Here is a 16,708-nt window from a genome sequence, read left to right on the forward strand (position 1 = left end):
GGTGAGATCAGGTTGATTTTTAAATGTGAAGCAGCATCATAAAGCTGGAGTAAAACGGGCACTGCCTATGAGTTCATTTAAATTAATTCGAATATTTCCGAATTTCCCCATTGTGGTGACATATTTATATTGTGACTTTATGTCCATAACACAAAGTTATTGGGTTTCCAGAGTTTGACAACTTTCTCTGAAACAGTTTGATTAGGTTTTATCGATACAAAGTGTATTATGTTGAGTGAAGAAGAAGGGCTGGCAAAGAAACCTGATTTAATCTCTGAATAATAGAAACATTGGCAAGAAAAATCGTAATTTAAGGCTTTTTCTGCAGCTTTTGTATTCATGTAAAGGGAATCAGCAGCAGGTTTACATTTTACTTTAGAAATGTAATACTTTACAATGTACCTTTTTTTTTAACTCCTGGCTTAAGAATAATTAATTAAATAGTTAGATTTATTGTCTAAAAATGCAGAAAATTTAAGGAATGCAGTATATTACCATTAGCAAATATTTTGTTATGGGAATTGTTGCACAAACAGTCATTTGTCAGTCATGGGACAACATCTTTACATGTTGGATTAATTTCAATTTTGATAATTCATGAAAAATCAATCAATCGATTGCAAAGTACTTAATGATAGAATAAAATCCATACACATGTATGTAAGCACAAGTTGAATTGAGCAACAAAAGTCCTTGTCGCCACAGGAACACAGCATCTGATGCACAAGAACGAAACGTCTTCCAAACCACAGGGACATTCTGAAGACTCAGGCCCAGGGTGAAGACATGGTGAAGCTCTCGGTGCAATCCTTTCTGGCCCAAACAGTCTGGAAGCAATTACATAAATTGTTGTAGATAGAAATGATGTTGATGGAAATGTTGCCCGAAAGTGTTTGGAAGCCACCTATGGAAACATTGTCAAATATATCCTGGTGCAGCCATGTTTCCATAAAGCACTTTAAATCATCTGACTCATGACTCATGTCGTTTGCTCGTTCATTCAAGCCAGTGTTCTTACGCTGCCCATGATGAGAGGGGGTAGACACACCAAACATCGCATTTTCTCCATACATCTGGAGCCATCTCTCCTCCTTAGTCTATTTGGTTTACCCATCCTCTGTGTTACTGTTCAGATTTAAGTGGGAATAGCCATTGTTGCAACCACCATGCTTACCCACTTCAATTGTACGTGCAATACCATTAGCAATATAACTAGTATGTTTTATTAATAATGAAATGATTATTTAAGGGCTAGCTTTAAGTTAAATATTATCCTTTTTGACTGTCTATTCTGTTCTGAAAACTTGATGTTTTAAACATTTTAAAGTTGGCGGACTTTATTTGGAGTGCTTGGGTCAGGGGACATTATCTGCAGTGAATAGAACTGTAAATGTTGTTCTGGTCCGAAATATGTTTGATTTCTCATCATTATATAAAATGTAGTATCATGACATTATGTTAATGTTATTAATCCTTTCACCTTCAGCATCACTTACATCTGTTGTCATATCTGATCATCTTTTTCCTGTGAGTTATTGTAGTTAAAATATTGCTCATATTTCATATTTCATGATGCTTTTCACTGTATTCACACTATGGCCTACACTACACAATGTATTGGCAATGCATCAGGAGACACTTTAGACACGAAGAATTACTGGTGACTCAGATGAAAAATAACATTTCAGATTTAATCCACTATTTTTGTGTCATTAGCCTTTGTCATGTTCTTTCATTTAATTTCAAACCTTTATTTACCCAGGTGTATCCCATTGAGATCATTGATCTCTTTTTCAAGGGAGACCTGCTCAAGTAGGTTCCACATGAAACATAAAAACATAAACAGAACAACAAAAAGGACATCTTACAGGGATTACAATTTACAATAACTATCCACATTAGCAGGTACCAACAGCTTCCGATTGAGTAGCATCCAACCGAGCTTTAAAACATTTAGTGGCACCAGATTGCTCAGTTTCCATTTAATTTGCAGACTATTCCAAGACAGAGGAGCTGCGTATCTAAAAGCTATCTTCCCTAAGACAGTCCTAGCAGTTGGCACATTTAATAAAACTACAGCATGCGATCTCAGGCAGTAGCCACTTACAATTCGCCGTGAGATCAGGGAGCAGATGTAGGATGGAAGTTTCCCTAACATGGCTTTGTATATAAAAATGTACCAGTGACTGAGCCTCCGTACAGTTAGCGAAGGCAAACCTGCCCTTGCATAGAGGGTACAATGATGGGTTAATGCTTTACAGTTTGTCACAAATCTCAGTGCGCTGTGATACGCAGCATCTAACTTGACCAGGCAATTGGCAGGTGCATTCATATACATCAAATCACCATAGTCCAGCACAGGTAAAAAGGTCACAGTGACTAGCCTTTTCCTGGCCTCAAGCGAAAAACAGGACTTGTTCCTGTAGAAAAAACCTAGCCTAACGCTCAGTTTTTTAAGCAGGTTATTTACATGACGTTGAAAAGTGAGACAATCATCAAGCCAGATACCAAGGTATTTGTAACAGGTAACCACTTCAATTTTTATTTCTTGCGTATAGTTACAATATCTACAACAGGCTCTGGTGTCTTTTTAGCTTTTGAAAAGAGCATTACCTTGGTTTTATCAATATTTAAAAGAAGCTTTAGTTCAGAGAGCTGAGTCTGAATAATGTTAAAAACTGCTTGCAATTCAACAACAGCCTCCTTAATGGAGGGACCTGCACAGTACATCACGGTATCGTCTGCATAAAAATGTAAGGTTGCTCCATCAACATTTTCACCTAAACTATTGATGTAGATGGAGAATAAAAGTGGACCTAAAACAGAACCTTGAGGAACACCATTAGTAATGTTTAACCACTCAGAAGACAGCCCATCAAAATGAACACATTGGGACCTTTCAGAGAGGTAGTTCACAAACCACCCCACTGCATGGCTGGATATGCCAATACTGAGTAGCCTCTGCTTTAAGATGCGATGATCGACGGTATCAAACACTTTGGACAGGTCAATAAATAGAGCTGCACAACTCTGCTTATTATTTAAAAAACTCGTAATGTCATTCACCACTTTCATCGTGGCAGTGATGGTGCAATGTTGCTTTCTGAAGCCTGACTGATGTTTAGACAGGATGACATTTGTACATAAAAACGCCTTTACCTGTTCACTCACTAGGGGTTCAAGAACCTTAGCCAGAACTGATAATTTAGAGATGGGCCTATAATTATTTAATAAAGTGGCCTCCCCACCTTTTAGTAGAGGCAGGACACACGCTGACTTCCACAATTTTGGAATTGTGTTTGAGCTGAGGGAGAGGTTAAAAAGAGTAGTGAGAGGTAGAGCAATACAATCTGCAGCTGTCTTTAAAAAAGAAAGGCTCTACGTTGTCCGGGCCAGCCGGTTTCTTAGGATCTAACTTGGTCTGATGGTGTGCAATCCCCAAAACCACTGTGGTGTAATGGACCGTCCACAGCAACCAATCAGCATGGGCGGATTCATTTACCCATGCTAGGGATTTTGGTTTGATTCATCTATGCCTGATAACAAATGCAACTTGCCATCTGTGGTGGAATTTAAACTCTAAATAAACCCTAGAATTGACATCTCTTAACATGAAATGAATGTCAGATATTTCAGCAAGCCTCACATGACACTATCAGCCTTATACATTATTCCATTTAGTGAACGTTTCACACAATTTCCAAGAAAAGACTCAAAGGCTCATCTGTAAACATTGTTACATGTAATTACAATTTCCACTAGGATCAGAATCTGAAATGATTTGTTTGTCACGAGCGGGGAATTTTAAGGCATTACAGAAGCAAATGTACAGAACAGACAAATGGAAAAAGAGTAGACTTATATAATATATTATGAAGGGCCGTGTGGGCCAACATTCAAACTCACCTCGCACACACACACTACTGAAAACATCTGGCTTTGCACAGACACTACTGAAATACTCTCACATTCACTACTGAACACCTCACACACACACAACTGAAAATTAAACCTTGCACACATACTACTAAAAATGTACCTCACACACACGCAACTGGAAATTAACCTCACACACACTATTGAAATCCTCTCACATTCACTACTGAACACCTCGCACACACAGTACTGAAAGGTTCTCAGTAGGGAATGTGCATGTGTTTCAACACGTTCTCACTCCCAACCCGTCACATGTTGACGGACGGTCAGGGCCCCTCCCCGTCACTCTATGACGGACAGGGTACCCCTTGAGAGTCCGTTTTCAACGGGCAGGGCGTCCTATAGACCTTCATAGCCCTCCCATAGCGTTGATAATAGACGCCATGAAAACGCTCCCCGACGGTCGGTTGTTATTGTCAATATTAATATAATAATTATTTATTTTTTAATAGTCACACTCGATTTCGCTGATTTTCTTGTTGCCCCAGCTGGTCGACACCTCTTTTAGCAGAAACAAAGGCTACATTAATGTATTAAATCGATGTTAATCCATGTGTGTGGTTGTGGAATTAATGGGGTGCCGTTGTCCGTTACAAACTCTTCAACTACAACCCTAATTATATTTAAAAACATTTTAGAAGGCCTCACGAAATACTTTAATGTAAATTAAAATTTAAATGTGAAGGGATGTGTGTAATGTGGTGAATGACATTATTCACCCACGGATCTATGGGTTGGGGTATTGTTCCTCACGGACATTTTAGTTAACCGGACTTCCTGTTGGTGTGAAATCCGAATTTAAAAAATAAAAAATACTTTATTCCGAGTTTGCTTGCTTTTCTCTTTGGAGGTAATCACATAACGGCATTGTAATACACGGTTCGGCTGCATTCAATATTACATATCTGCCGTAGTTCTTTATTTATAGAGCCCTGATGAGAAGACTTCTAGACAAATAGGAAGAACTGCCACCAAAACTCAATATGTGACGTGAATCATAAATATATCAGCAATTAAACACAATCTTCAATTTCTCTTCACAATATACGTCTCCTTGCAGTATCAATACTAATTCGGCTGACTTTTATATTTGATCCAATCGGTATATTGGTATATTTACACCATAACAGTGCACAGCTGATGGAAAGGGACACCTGGTGGTTAAAGCACGTTATTGAAATGTATTATTTTTATTATTAGATATTAATAAGAGACACAGACAGACAAAATAATAAGGCTTTATTTAAACATTAAAGAATACTTTAGGTTAAGGTCTTATTTTGAATAAGAAAAAAAGCTTTGGGCGTATAAATATTAAGCCTGACAAAGTACTAATATATTGCTTTCCTGCAATGTTAACTACTGTATGTTTAAGCACTTATTTTAACTGATATTATACGTATTATACTCTTATAAGATGTATGTAGATAGTATAAGAAATGTGCAGAATATGACAGTTTAATGGTGGAGGTATACACACATATTGATAGATGTCTTGTCACTGTTGAGGAACCTGTGACCCAAGTTTTTCATCTCCGACCTTGTCAGGTATTGAATATTCGATAAATAAAGAACACAGAATTATTCAATATAAAACACAGAATGTGTGTGATTATACTAAATGATACAGCTCTTCTGACCTTAGCTGTCATGTGGGTACACTGTAAAAACTGTTGCTTTGGTAAAACTTAAATTATATGTGTCAAGCGATTCCAAGCAATTTTAAGAGTTTAGTCAACTTTTGCATTTTTTGAGTTGGTGAAATGTCCTTTTTTTAGTTTTCCTCTACTCAAGAATGTGTTACTTTGCTAAAACTTAAAAAAGATGTGTCAAGTGGTTCCAAGCAATTATAGGAGTTGAGTAAACTCACTAATGTGATTTTGTCTGCATGTGAAAAGACGAGATGAGCCTACAATTAAAAGCCAACATAAACCAATGCAAATAACAATCTGCTAAGAACCACATAAAACAAGAATAAATAAAGTAAATTATAAAACACAATTGAGTTGCCAGAACCTATATGACAAACTTCCTGATTTCAATCCAACCCTTTGAATATTTGATAGCATTGAAACATTGTAGATTAAACAAATTAAAAAAGAGACCGTTATGGAAATGTTAATACATTTTATTAACATAAGCAGCAGAAAGTGCTTTCAAACGGTTTTCATAAAACAGTAACATGTTTAGAAGCACAACACACAACATTAACATACATGTAACACTGACACAGGAGAAAGTCTTAACATTTGTGTTAACAACTTAAAGTTACTTTTAAGGTAAGTGCTGCTAATGACCTACAAAAAGTTAGAAATTATACTTAAACAGTATTTTCTGTTTGTTAAGGCTCCTACAAAAACAGACACAGTTGACAAAATCCTGGCTTTTAAGAACAATGTTTGCCATGTCTTAACTAATGTGTTTTTCCCTAACCCATTTTGCTTTTAAAAACAGAACATTGATTGATTCCTTCAATAAAAACACAACATGACAAAGGTAATCTTAAGAACATTTGTATTTCTATTCACACTTAGGCAAACGTAAGGTGATGGGTAACCTGGGTAAGGTGACTTTATTTTAAAGTGCTGCTTACAAGTTGTAAAAGTATTATCTGAGCTTTTAAACAGTTTTTCTATTTTTAAAAAGGCTCATAAAAAACGAGTACAACCAGTTTACATTAGCTGGTAACAGAGGTGCAATTCACGTGCATTACAAGCGGTCTAAGAGATTACAGAAAAGACTGTTTTGCAAGAATTTACCAGTCATGATATTGATATCAAACTACCTATTTTTAACCTCACCTCATGCTCAGAGATTAGCTCCTCTCCACGTTATTTAAACCAATCTTTAACTATTTATTTTCAATTATCTTGTGTTTATGTGACAGCTTAATTCAGATATATGTTAATTTAGTAGATCCCTGATGTTAAGTTGACCGGAATGTTTATTTCCACTGTGTACAACATGTAAGAAGCAACCCCACAATAAATTTTTTATTTGTATCTAATGTTGTTCTTTATTATTTCTAATGTCACACATGTACATGTTATGATATTGTGTTCTTGCTAAGCAGTATTTTATTTGGAAATGCTGTTAGCCTTCGCCATAAGGTTGCGTCAAGAGAGAAGAAGAAGCATAAGAAGAAGAATTCTTCTTCTGTGGTTGTAAATAAGTACGGAGTTAGGCTAGTAAGTTGAATTAAGTGTACCTGCAGCAGAGCAGTGTAGGCAAGAGAATACGTGCATGTTCACAGTTTTACTCGTAGAACAAAAAAGTTGTGACGAGGGAAGAAAGACAACTGGTGACCGCCTAATCTGTGGCTGCAACACTTACAAATAACCATCTAATAGAGAAATATTTGTATATACATACAACTGGTGTATTATCTCAATATAATGTATTAATATTATTCTGGTATCCTGTAAAGCATGATAGCATGTAAATGTAGAATATAATGGGAGGGATGAAACCCTCTTTAATGGTCACACATGCAGAGCACACAGCACGCACAGTGAAATGTGTTCTCTGCTTTTAACCCATCCTAGTACCAGGAGCAGTGGGCAGCTATTGCACAGCGCCCAGGGAGCAATGGGAGTGGGGGGGTATGTCCAGTGCCTTGCTCAAGGGCACCACGGCAGGGGCCAGGAGAGTAACTGGGACCTCTCCAAGTAGCAGTCACACTCCATTTTTAGGTCTGGTCGGGGACTTGAACCGGCGACCCTACGGCTGTCGGGGAGCACATCTGAACAACTAATGTTTTGTTATGTGGTTAAAGGTTTTGTAAGAAATTAAATGCTGATTTACATTCAGAAGAGCATGACTCATTTGAATAAAGAAGTTTATCATCAATATATATTCATAAAAGGAAATTACACATTACAAATGTGATCAACATTTTAAATCTAGTTGTCAGTTTAGTTTAGTTATTTAGTGGGTTATTGAGTGCAACCTCAGTTCTGGCTACCAGTGGATCTGACACACTGGTCCTTTTTACAAAGAAATGTATTTTAAAAGATCAACTGATTTCAGGCAAGATGACTGAAGAAGAAACGAAACACTTAGTATGTACCACTGTTAACTCACCTGAATCAGTGCATTCAACAATGCTTTAATGCGCTGACAAACTGCTCCTCCCTTTGCTTTTTATTTAAATTAAATAAATAATATTTCGCATAAAAAGAAACAACAATGTTTTAACAAATCGTATTAAATAATGTGATAACAGAACTGTAAACAGAATAGCTGAAACTTTAACAAAATAAATAACTCAGTTACCTCCAATCATTAACCCATGTTTGTATAATTTTGTTAACTCCGTGTGTTGCTCACGTGGAAAAGTTACTCGTGGATGGGGGGGCGACAGAGCAAGACAGTCGAACCCGGTGCATTTCTCCGTCTGAATGTGGAGCACTTTTGCTAAATGTTTAGACAAATTGCTCGTGTTACCGCCCTTACATGCTAAACTCTTATTGCACTATTGGCAACGAGCATTGTCCACATCGAGACGGGTAACATTTAACCACACCTTGGAGCGCTTCTCTCCGCCATCCCCGCCGTGTGTTGCTGCATGTAGCAGCCGCGTGTGTGTAAACTGCCCCGCCCCCTCGCACACATACGGGGGAGAGAGAGATCTCGTCTCGATTGGGAAGATCGAAAATACACCATAGACAATTTTTTTTGCATGTTAGAAACGAGTTGGTGACACTTAGACTGCGATATAATGTTTATGTAGCAATAGTACATATAACATATATTTTTTAAATGTCTCCAGTACCGATAAAAAGACTGATAACGTTGGAGTTTAACAGCGCGTAAAACACACGTGATGACGTCACCAACGAATCGACGACTGAATTAGTTGGCAACTAATTTGGTCATCGATTTTAATCGATTAAGTCGATTAGTTGTTGCAACCCTAGAGTGAACCTGTCCAGCTGGAACATAAATGGACTCAAGTGGAACCGCGGTGCATCTTTGGAACTAGGGCAGCACGATATTGAAAAAAACTGACATTGCGGTTTTTTGTTCCCCTGCGATATATAATGCGTTTTTTTTAACCTGTTAAGCCCCAAGGTCCCGGCGGGTACTTTACTTTTTTTTTCACGACACTGTGTCTCAGGGGATCTTAATATTTAAGAACCTATTAATGTGTTATATACCAGATTAACGGAAATAATCTCAGCTAATTGACGATACAAACCATTTTTACCAAAACAAACAAACGGACTTTGGCAAAGAACTCAAGATAAAAGTACCCTTATTACTTATCGTAGCTGCACATACAATATATCCGATTAAAGCTGAGGTTCCACAGATTATTTAGGTATATTTGTATCATCACTGAGTCATCCGATCTCGCGACTGGGGAAGCAAACACAGACATCACAACATGTACCTTTACGGAGCTTCTAGGGGAGATCGTCTCACCGTAGCTGTCAATCTGATCAAAAGACGTGTTCAATGGCATTAAAACGAGAAAAAACGCGTTAATCCATAGGTTTTTAACGTCTCTGTATAAAAAAAACTATTTCATTTATAATCCATAATTCCATTTTTATCTAAAAATCGCAGAGCAAAAGTTAGCTGCTAATGGTAGCCACCAGAGTGGCTGCTGCTTCCGGTCTTGGCTATGCGGCAGTGAGAGTGACGTGTAGCCAAAACCGGAAGCTGCATACACTCTGGTGGCTACCATTAGCAGCTAACTTTGTGCTCCGATTTTTACATAAAAATGGAATTATGGATTATAAACAATTGCTTCAAAGCCACAGATACATTATTAACCTATGGATCAACCGATTCAGACACGTTTTTTGTCGTTTTAATGCCATTGAACACGTCTTTTGATCAGATTGACAGCTACGGTGAGACGATCTCCCGTAAAAGCTCCGTAATGGTACGTGTTGTGATGTCTGTGTTTGCTTCCCCTGTTGCGACATCGGATCGCTTCAATACTATACTTAAATAATCTGTGGAGTCTCAGCTTTAATCGGATATATTGTATGTGCAGTTTCGATAAGTAATAAGGGTATCTTTATTTTGAATTCTGTGCTAAAGTGCATCAGCAATTAAAACAAAAATTAATAAAACCGCACGTCCCTGCGGTGTGAATATCGCGCATCCGCATATCGCAGTTATCGCTCAGCCCTATTTGGAACTCCACATTTATCTGCAACACATTTTCAATTGGGAGATTATTAGAGACATAATGAATATGTTATAAAATACACAAGCCAGTTTAGTAGAAATGAATGGGGTCAACTTGTCGGTTACAATATGTTGCCAAAATCTAAAAGGTGAACATTTAGGTAAATTAAATGCAAAAAACACTCAAATGTACTTGACATTGTTAACATGATTATCATTATGTGTTGTAACAAATACTGTAAGGACCACTTCTTGAGTCTCAGCTGGAAAGGTTGGAAGAGTGCAGGCCATCTTACTTTGAAGTCTTCCACCTGCGAGGACTTGGCTACCAGTTCCTGTCTCCTCCAGCTGTAGGTTTTGGACATCATATCGTTAATGCTCTTCGCGCTATCTTTTCTCTTGCTTGCTTCAATGAGGGCAAGTCTTGCAGCTTCAAGAGAGTCTTCTGTCTCTCCAACTGGGTGTGGGGGGAGATAATTTACTTCTGCTTTCCTTGTTTTGTTTACATTCTTTGCAGATTGTCTGTCACACTGGTTCTTGTGGTTTAGGGAATTTACCAGGAGTTCAGGACTTCCCAAGGCTTTCCGTTTTGTCCGGTAGTTTCCTACTTTGTACTTTAGATTTTGCTGCCATCCGTAACAACCGTTATAGGAACCAGGCTCCTTTAAGCATGGATGTTTTGCGATCAAGGCTTGGGCTACAGCAGACCTCTGTGCGTCATTGGGATACGCAGTGTAGGTGAAGATTGCCTCTGCCAAGTGCTCCAAAATGCATGTTTCAACTTTGAGGACGTCAATGGTAATAATAATTGGCAGGTGAAGGAAATAATGACTTCTTATGGTAGCGATTCAACTTCCACGTGGTTTCTTGACAAGTGACAGTGCAGGGCATTCCAGCTTTTAAAAGAGCATGGGCAGTCTACATAAACGCAGGGCAAGGCATGATAGGGTCCAAAGGTTCCATGATGGAGTCGATAATGTTTTACAATATCACTTCGAGTGGTGACACTAGTACTGTAAACTATACATGGCAATCCCATCTGTGATGTGTGGCTTACCTAATGCAAACCTGAAGTCGATAGCAGGATGTGTGACTGTTTTCTGGGGAGGCAAATAAAACAAAATAGTAGGGATGCACCGAATATTCGGCCACCGAAAATTATCGGCCGAAAATGGTTAAAAAGGCCCTTTCGGCCGAAAGGGTTTTAGAAAAACACCCAGCGACAACGACAGCGCCCGTCGACCGAAATTTTAGATTTGGGTTCAGTCTGTGGACTGTTAAGCTAGCCCGGCTACCATAGAGATGTGCTCTGAAGCGAGAAGAGGTGTTTGAATGACGCATGCAACGTAGCGCAAGCTACTTATAGAGGGTGGATTCCCTGACGCTGACATCAAGATCACCAGCCAATCAGGATTGGCGTAATGAGATTAATGCTTCTGTTTGCTCCGCGATGAGGCGCATCCCATAGTGAGACATCAAACGGAGTGTTATGAATGAGAACCAAACTGCCGTGAAGTATTTCCTGTATTTTTTGGAGTATTGATTACAGCGTTTAGAATGTGTTAAATAAAAAGTCATGAAAGAGTTAAGGAGGAGAAAAGGTGTGTTTAGATATATATTGAATGTACAATGTCTGTATCCTCTGATAACGTGATAACGTAACACGGACATTAAAACGTGGAGAGCCGGCCCGCAGAGGATATTATAAACAGCTGGACCAGAGGGGTTCGGTCTCTTTCTTCGCTCAGAGCCAGAACACAGCTGTTTTCTGCCTGAAGTCAGAGAGTCCAATTGTAGTGTGAAGATGGTGGAGTAGGATGTCATGGTCGACGGTATCAAATGCTGCAGTTAGATCCAGGAGGATGAGGAGAGATGGAGATCCGGTGTCAGCTGTCATCAGCAGGTCATTGGTCACCCTGACTAAGGCAGTGTCTGTACTGTGGCCCTGGCGAAAACCAGACTGGAATTTTTCAAAGAGTTTATTCAGTGTTAGATGTTCCTGGATCTGAATGGCAACTACTTTCTCCAGTACCTTGGATAGGAATGGCAGGTTGGAGATGGGTCTGTAATTGGCTAGGACTTCAGGGTCTAAAGTGGGTTTTTTGAGGAGTGGTTTGATGACAGCAGCTTTTAATGGTGGTGGAACATGACCAGACTGGATGGACTGGTTTATCACTGAAGTGATCAGCCGACTTATGGCACCAATGTTCGATTTAACCAAAGCTGTGGGAAAGGGGTCCAGGGCACAGGTGGAGGGTTTCATCTTGTTGATGATGGCCTCAACTTCATGCTGCGAGATGTTAGTGAAGCAGCAAAGAGGCTGGGTCGGTCCAGGCTGGGGGTTGACGGTCAGGACTAGCAGAACAGCGGAGTTTGAGAGGAGAGAGCGGATGGTCTCTACCTTTTTCCTGAAAAATGTGATTAAATTATCACACTGCTCCTCTGTGGTGTCTTTGTGTAGCGGAGTCTGAGGTTTGAGGAGATGGTTTATGGTGGAAAAAAGTAGCTTGGAGTTGCCAGGGCTATTGTTGATGATGGCGGAGTAGAACTTTGACCGTGTGTCTCTGAGGGACCTTGTGTAGGCATTTTGGTGTTCCCGGTATGCCTGTCTGTGAACAGAGAGGCCTGATGCCTTGAAGCGCCACTCAAGGACACGCCCCGCTGTCTTCATTTTCCTCAGCTCGCAGATGTACCAGGGGGCTGAGCATGAGAAAGTGACTGTTCTGGTTTTGACAGGGGCGTGGAGATCCAGAAGACTGCTCAGAGATTTATTGTAAAAATCCACAGATTCATATACTGATGTAGGAGTTATCGTGGAGAGATGCTGGAGATCGGAGGTCATGGTGTCCGGGTTGATGTTTTTCAGATTTCTGAAACGGATTTGATGCTTGGGTTTGGTGTGGGGTAGCAGCAGTGGCAGCTCCATTGAGATGGCCTTGTGATCCGACACACCTAAATCGTAAACCGATAGTTTACTAATGGGGGCAGAGTTTGTGATTACAAGGTCCAGTGTGTGTCCCCTAGTGTGTGTGGGGACATCAACATGTTGTGTTAGGTTGAGGCAGTCCAGAAGGTGTAGGAACTCGGCTGCATAGTGACAGGAGGGGGTGTCAACGTGAATATTGATGTCTCCTAGTATTATAATGTTGGCAGAGGTAGCTCAGAGTGTACTGAGAAGATCGTGGATCTCTGGGATGAAGGCAGAGTTGGGTTTGGGTGGCCGGTAGATGAGAAGTATTGTCAGTGAGAGGGGGGGTTTACATTTAAATCCAAGGCATTCAAATGAGGATAGTACAGGTAGAGGCAGGGTGGACAGTTCCAGTTATTTTCTCTGTATTATTGCTAATCCGCCACCACGACCAGTGCTGCGAGATTTTTCCAGGTAGCTTTTAGCCAGGGGGACAGGCTTCATTTAGGGCACAGTAAACCTCTGGCTGTTGCCACGTTTCTGTGAGGGACATAAAGTCTATTCCCTTGTCCATGATGTGGTCTTGTATGAATGCCGATTTGTTTGTAAGGGATTGTGCATTAAATAGTTCTAATTTGACTGTAGATGAAATGCTGGGTGTCTGTAGGGTCCGCAGTAAACTATGATCCACTCCACGTTTTCCACACAGCTCAGTGTGTTGCAGTCTCGCGGTATTTCCCATGAAATTTACACCGAGAGCGTCAGCGCTGTGATGACGCGGCAGACGTGCGACAGTGGTCCAGATGGAAGGAATGGATGATACAGACGGGCACGGTTGGTTGTAAACAAACTTTCTACGAGAGCCTGTGGATGTAACGAGGTTGGCGTAGTATTCCAAGTTGTTTGATGGCTGAGATGCACGTTGGGGTTGTGTAGTTGTTGAGACTCAGCAGTTGCGGGATGGAATACTTTGACATCATGCCGGTGGCCGCAGGTTCTCGCCTAGAGCTAGCCGTTAGCCATAGACAGAGATTGAAGACTGTTTGGTAGAATGAGATGTTGATCCATAGCATGGCAGGAGGAGAAGAAGATGGGAGAAGCAGTCTGTGTCAAAGCAGGTTAGTCAGCAGGCTGTTCAAAGGCTAACTGTGGAGGCAGCTGTCCTAGCCGGCTAGCTGTGGAGGCAGCTGCACTAGGGCTAACCGCACCGGGATAGCTGAAAGGCTGTCCGGGAGATACTTCACAGTAGCAATGGTAGAGGAAGAGATACAGTCAGCTAAATACAAAAGTTAGTCGTTGAAAGGTAACAACAACAACCACAAAACAACTTAAACTGGAGCTAGCGAGGAGAAAGCGGCGAACAAGCAGCGCCAGCGTCCATCTTCTCTTGTCTAACTGACTCTTCTCTTCATTCTGTCACACAGAGACCTACATAACCGCTGTGTTATAAAGTAGCCTAGTAGGGAATAGTTTTAGCGGAGGTATTTTACCCCACAAAATGCACGGCAGCAGAGCCTCTGAGCCCTGCGGCCGCATCACGGTGCCCGGCCAACGCTTAGAGCGCACAGGGGAACAGTTTGCGGAGTTGATTCTTAATACGTACTCTTAACTTAACCACTTTTAACAGAATTGTGTCGGTAGGCACTTGATGCAAACTTTGCCCAACACCATTTGCGCAAAAAAATAGACTACATGAGCACGACAGGGCTGAGTCTAACTTTAACAGCAGTAATGGCGCTAGCATGCATTAAAATGTCGATGTTCCGTTCAAAAAAGTGAATACAAGAAAAGTAAATAACACTTGCTAGTTAAAAAGCAGTAATTAATAAATGCTTACTTGTTTTTACGATGGTTGGAAGAGGACCCAAAGCAAACACGTGTCGAACCTCTGAAGAATCGCTAAGAGCACACAGCGGTATTCTCGTTTGAGGGCGTGGCATGACCGTGGCGTTGACAAAAGCATTTTTATGAAGTTTTCCAAAACGTATTTATAAGAAAGTTCAGAAAATGTGATATTAATTTACAAATTAATGAGTTCTTAAAACATGTTCTCATTGTTGCTAATTGTCAACTAATTTAGGGCAAGTAAATTACATAAAAAAAATTAGTTTTGTTGACTGAAGTCAACAAAAGTCATTTTTTAGTTTTGCAAAAATTAGTTTTGTTGACTGAAGTCAACAAAAGTCATTTTTTTTATGTAATTTACTTGCCCTAAATTAGTTTCCCGTTCAAATCCATTTTTGGACAGTCTGCCGTGGTTCCATCCCATTTCAAAGTGTTGTTCGACGCTCGGCGTAACCCTCGGCGCACACTCAAACATCCAATCACAGAGCTTGAGGACTATCACAGAGTTTGTCAAGCGAAGCGCAGAGAATACTGACTTCCGGGTGTCAAATTCTCTAAAGCAGGGGTGGGCAAACTTTTTGGCTCGGGGGCCACTATGAGTTTTAAATTTGACAGACGGGCCGGGCCAGTAGCAGATCGGTAAATACATATTTAGCTGTCCACTCCTCATTATACACTCGGCACTCAATGTTGACTTTTCTTTTCTTTGTTCCACTCATTGTTACAGATGCAGGTTCAAAGGTGAATTATTGCGTCATTGCGTCATCGTTTGCGTCATGACGTAACCGTTTGCGTGCCTTCTTATGACCCACACAGCGTTTTGCGTTGCTGATTTTCTCCGCAAAACACCGCTCACAACAACATCAATAGAGGACTGTGTCGGGTAGTTTTTAATCATACGAAGCCAGATTAAATTAAAGAACTACTTCTCCAACCTTGTACCTTTCTCCAGAGTGCCGTGGTGTATTGTTTATTAATATGGTTCAGCTGCATTACTGCCTGCTGCAGTGCTGCTCGTCTACCAGAGTTTATTCTCCCGTTAACTCGCGGCAGCGGCCGCTGTAAAGTTTTCATTGTCTGACTGTCACACAAGCAGCTGATAAATATCCCCCATCCCCATCCCCATGTGTTTTAGTCTGAAAGCTGTTTGGCATCACAACGCTGTTATGAAAGTTTCTCTGGCATTCTACAGGTGATGTTAGCATAGCAACCGAAGCTAATCAAATGGACTACTTGTTGCTATCATATTGTGGCATAAGCCGTTTTCTACACGCATATTTTACCGGCGTAGTTTTCGTTATGATTTTACTTGTGATGGCCACATGTAGCCCATGTATTTATTCCATCCGATAGTTGCAATAATACAAAACAAAAGGAAAACGTCTGCCTCTTCACAATGGTCAATAACAGTGAATGGATGGTTAAAAGGTAAAATAAACAGAATCACACTAAGCCTGGTTAGTGTTGCCTGACTTTATATAAGTATTTTTTATAAGTGTGTGGTCGCGTACTAGTCACTTTGCTCAGCGCTACTGCTTGTTACAACTTGTATTCGCCGATCCTTGCCGGGTTGCCGAGTGGGGCCAGCTGAGACAATAGACCAGACTCCAGCAAAGGTCAATTGTGTCTAGAGTGCGCCATCTAGTGGGATCAACTGAAATGCCGGGTATTGCAGGAAAAAGGCAAAATTAATGCGGTCTTTACTATCATTTGGAAACATTTTTACCAATATTCGGCGGGCCGGATTCAAAAGCCCAACGGGCAGTATATGGCCCGCGGGCCTTAGCTTGCCCATGCCTGCTCTAAAGCAACTACTATGAGCTGCTCCAACCCTCGGTCCTGACCAGTGGCGAGCCGTGACTTTTATACCTAGGC

Source organism: Pseudochaenichthys georgianus, chromosome 7 (assembly GCF_902827115.2).
Source record: "Pseudochaenichthys georgianus chromosome 7, fPseGeo1.2, whole genome shotgun sequence".
NCBI lineage: Eukaryota > Metazoa > Chordata > Actinopteri > Perciformes > Channichthyidae > Pseudochaenichthys > Pseudochaenichthys georgianus.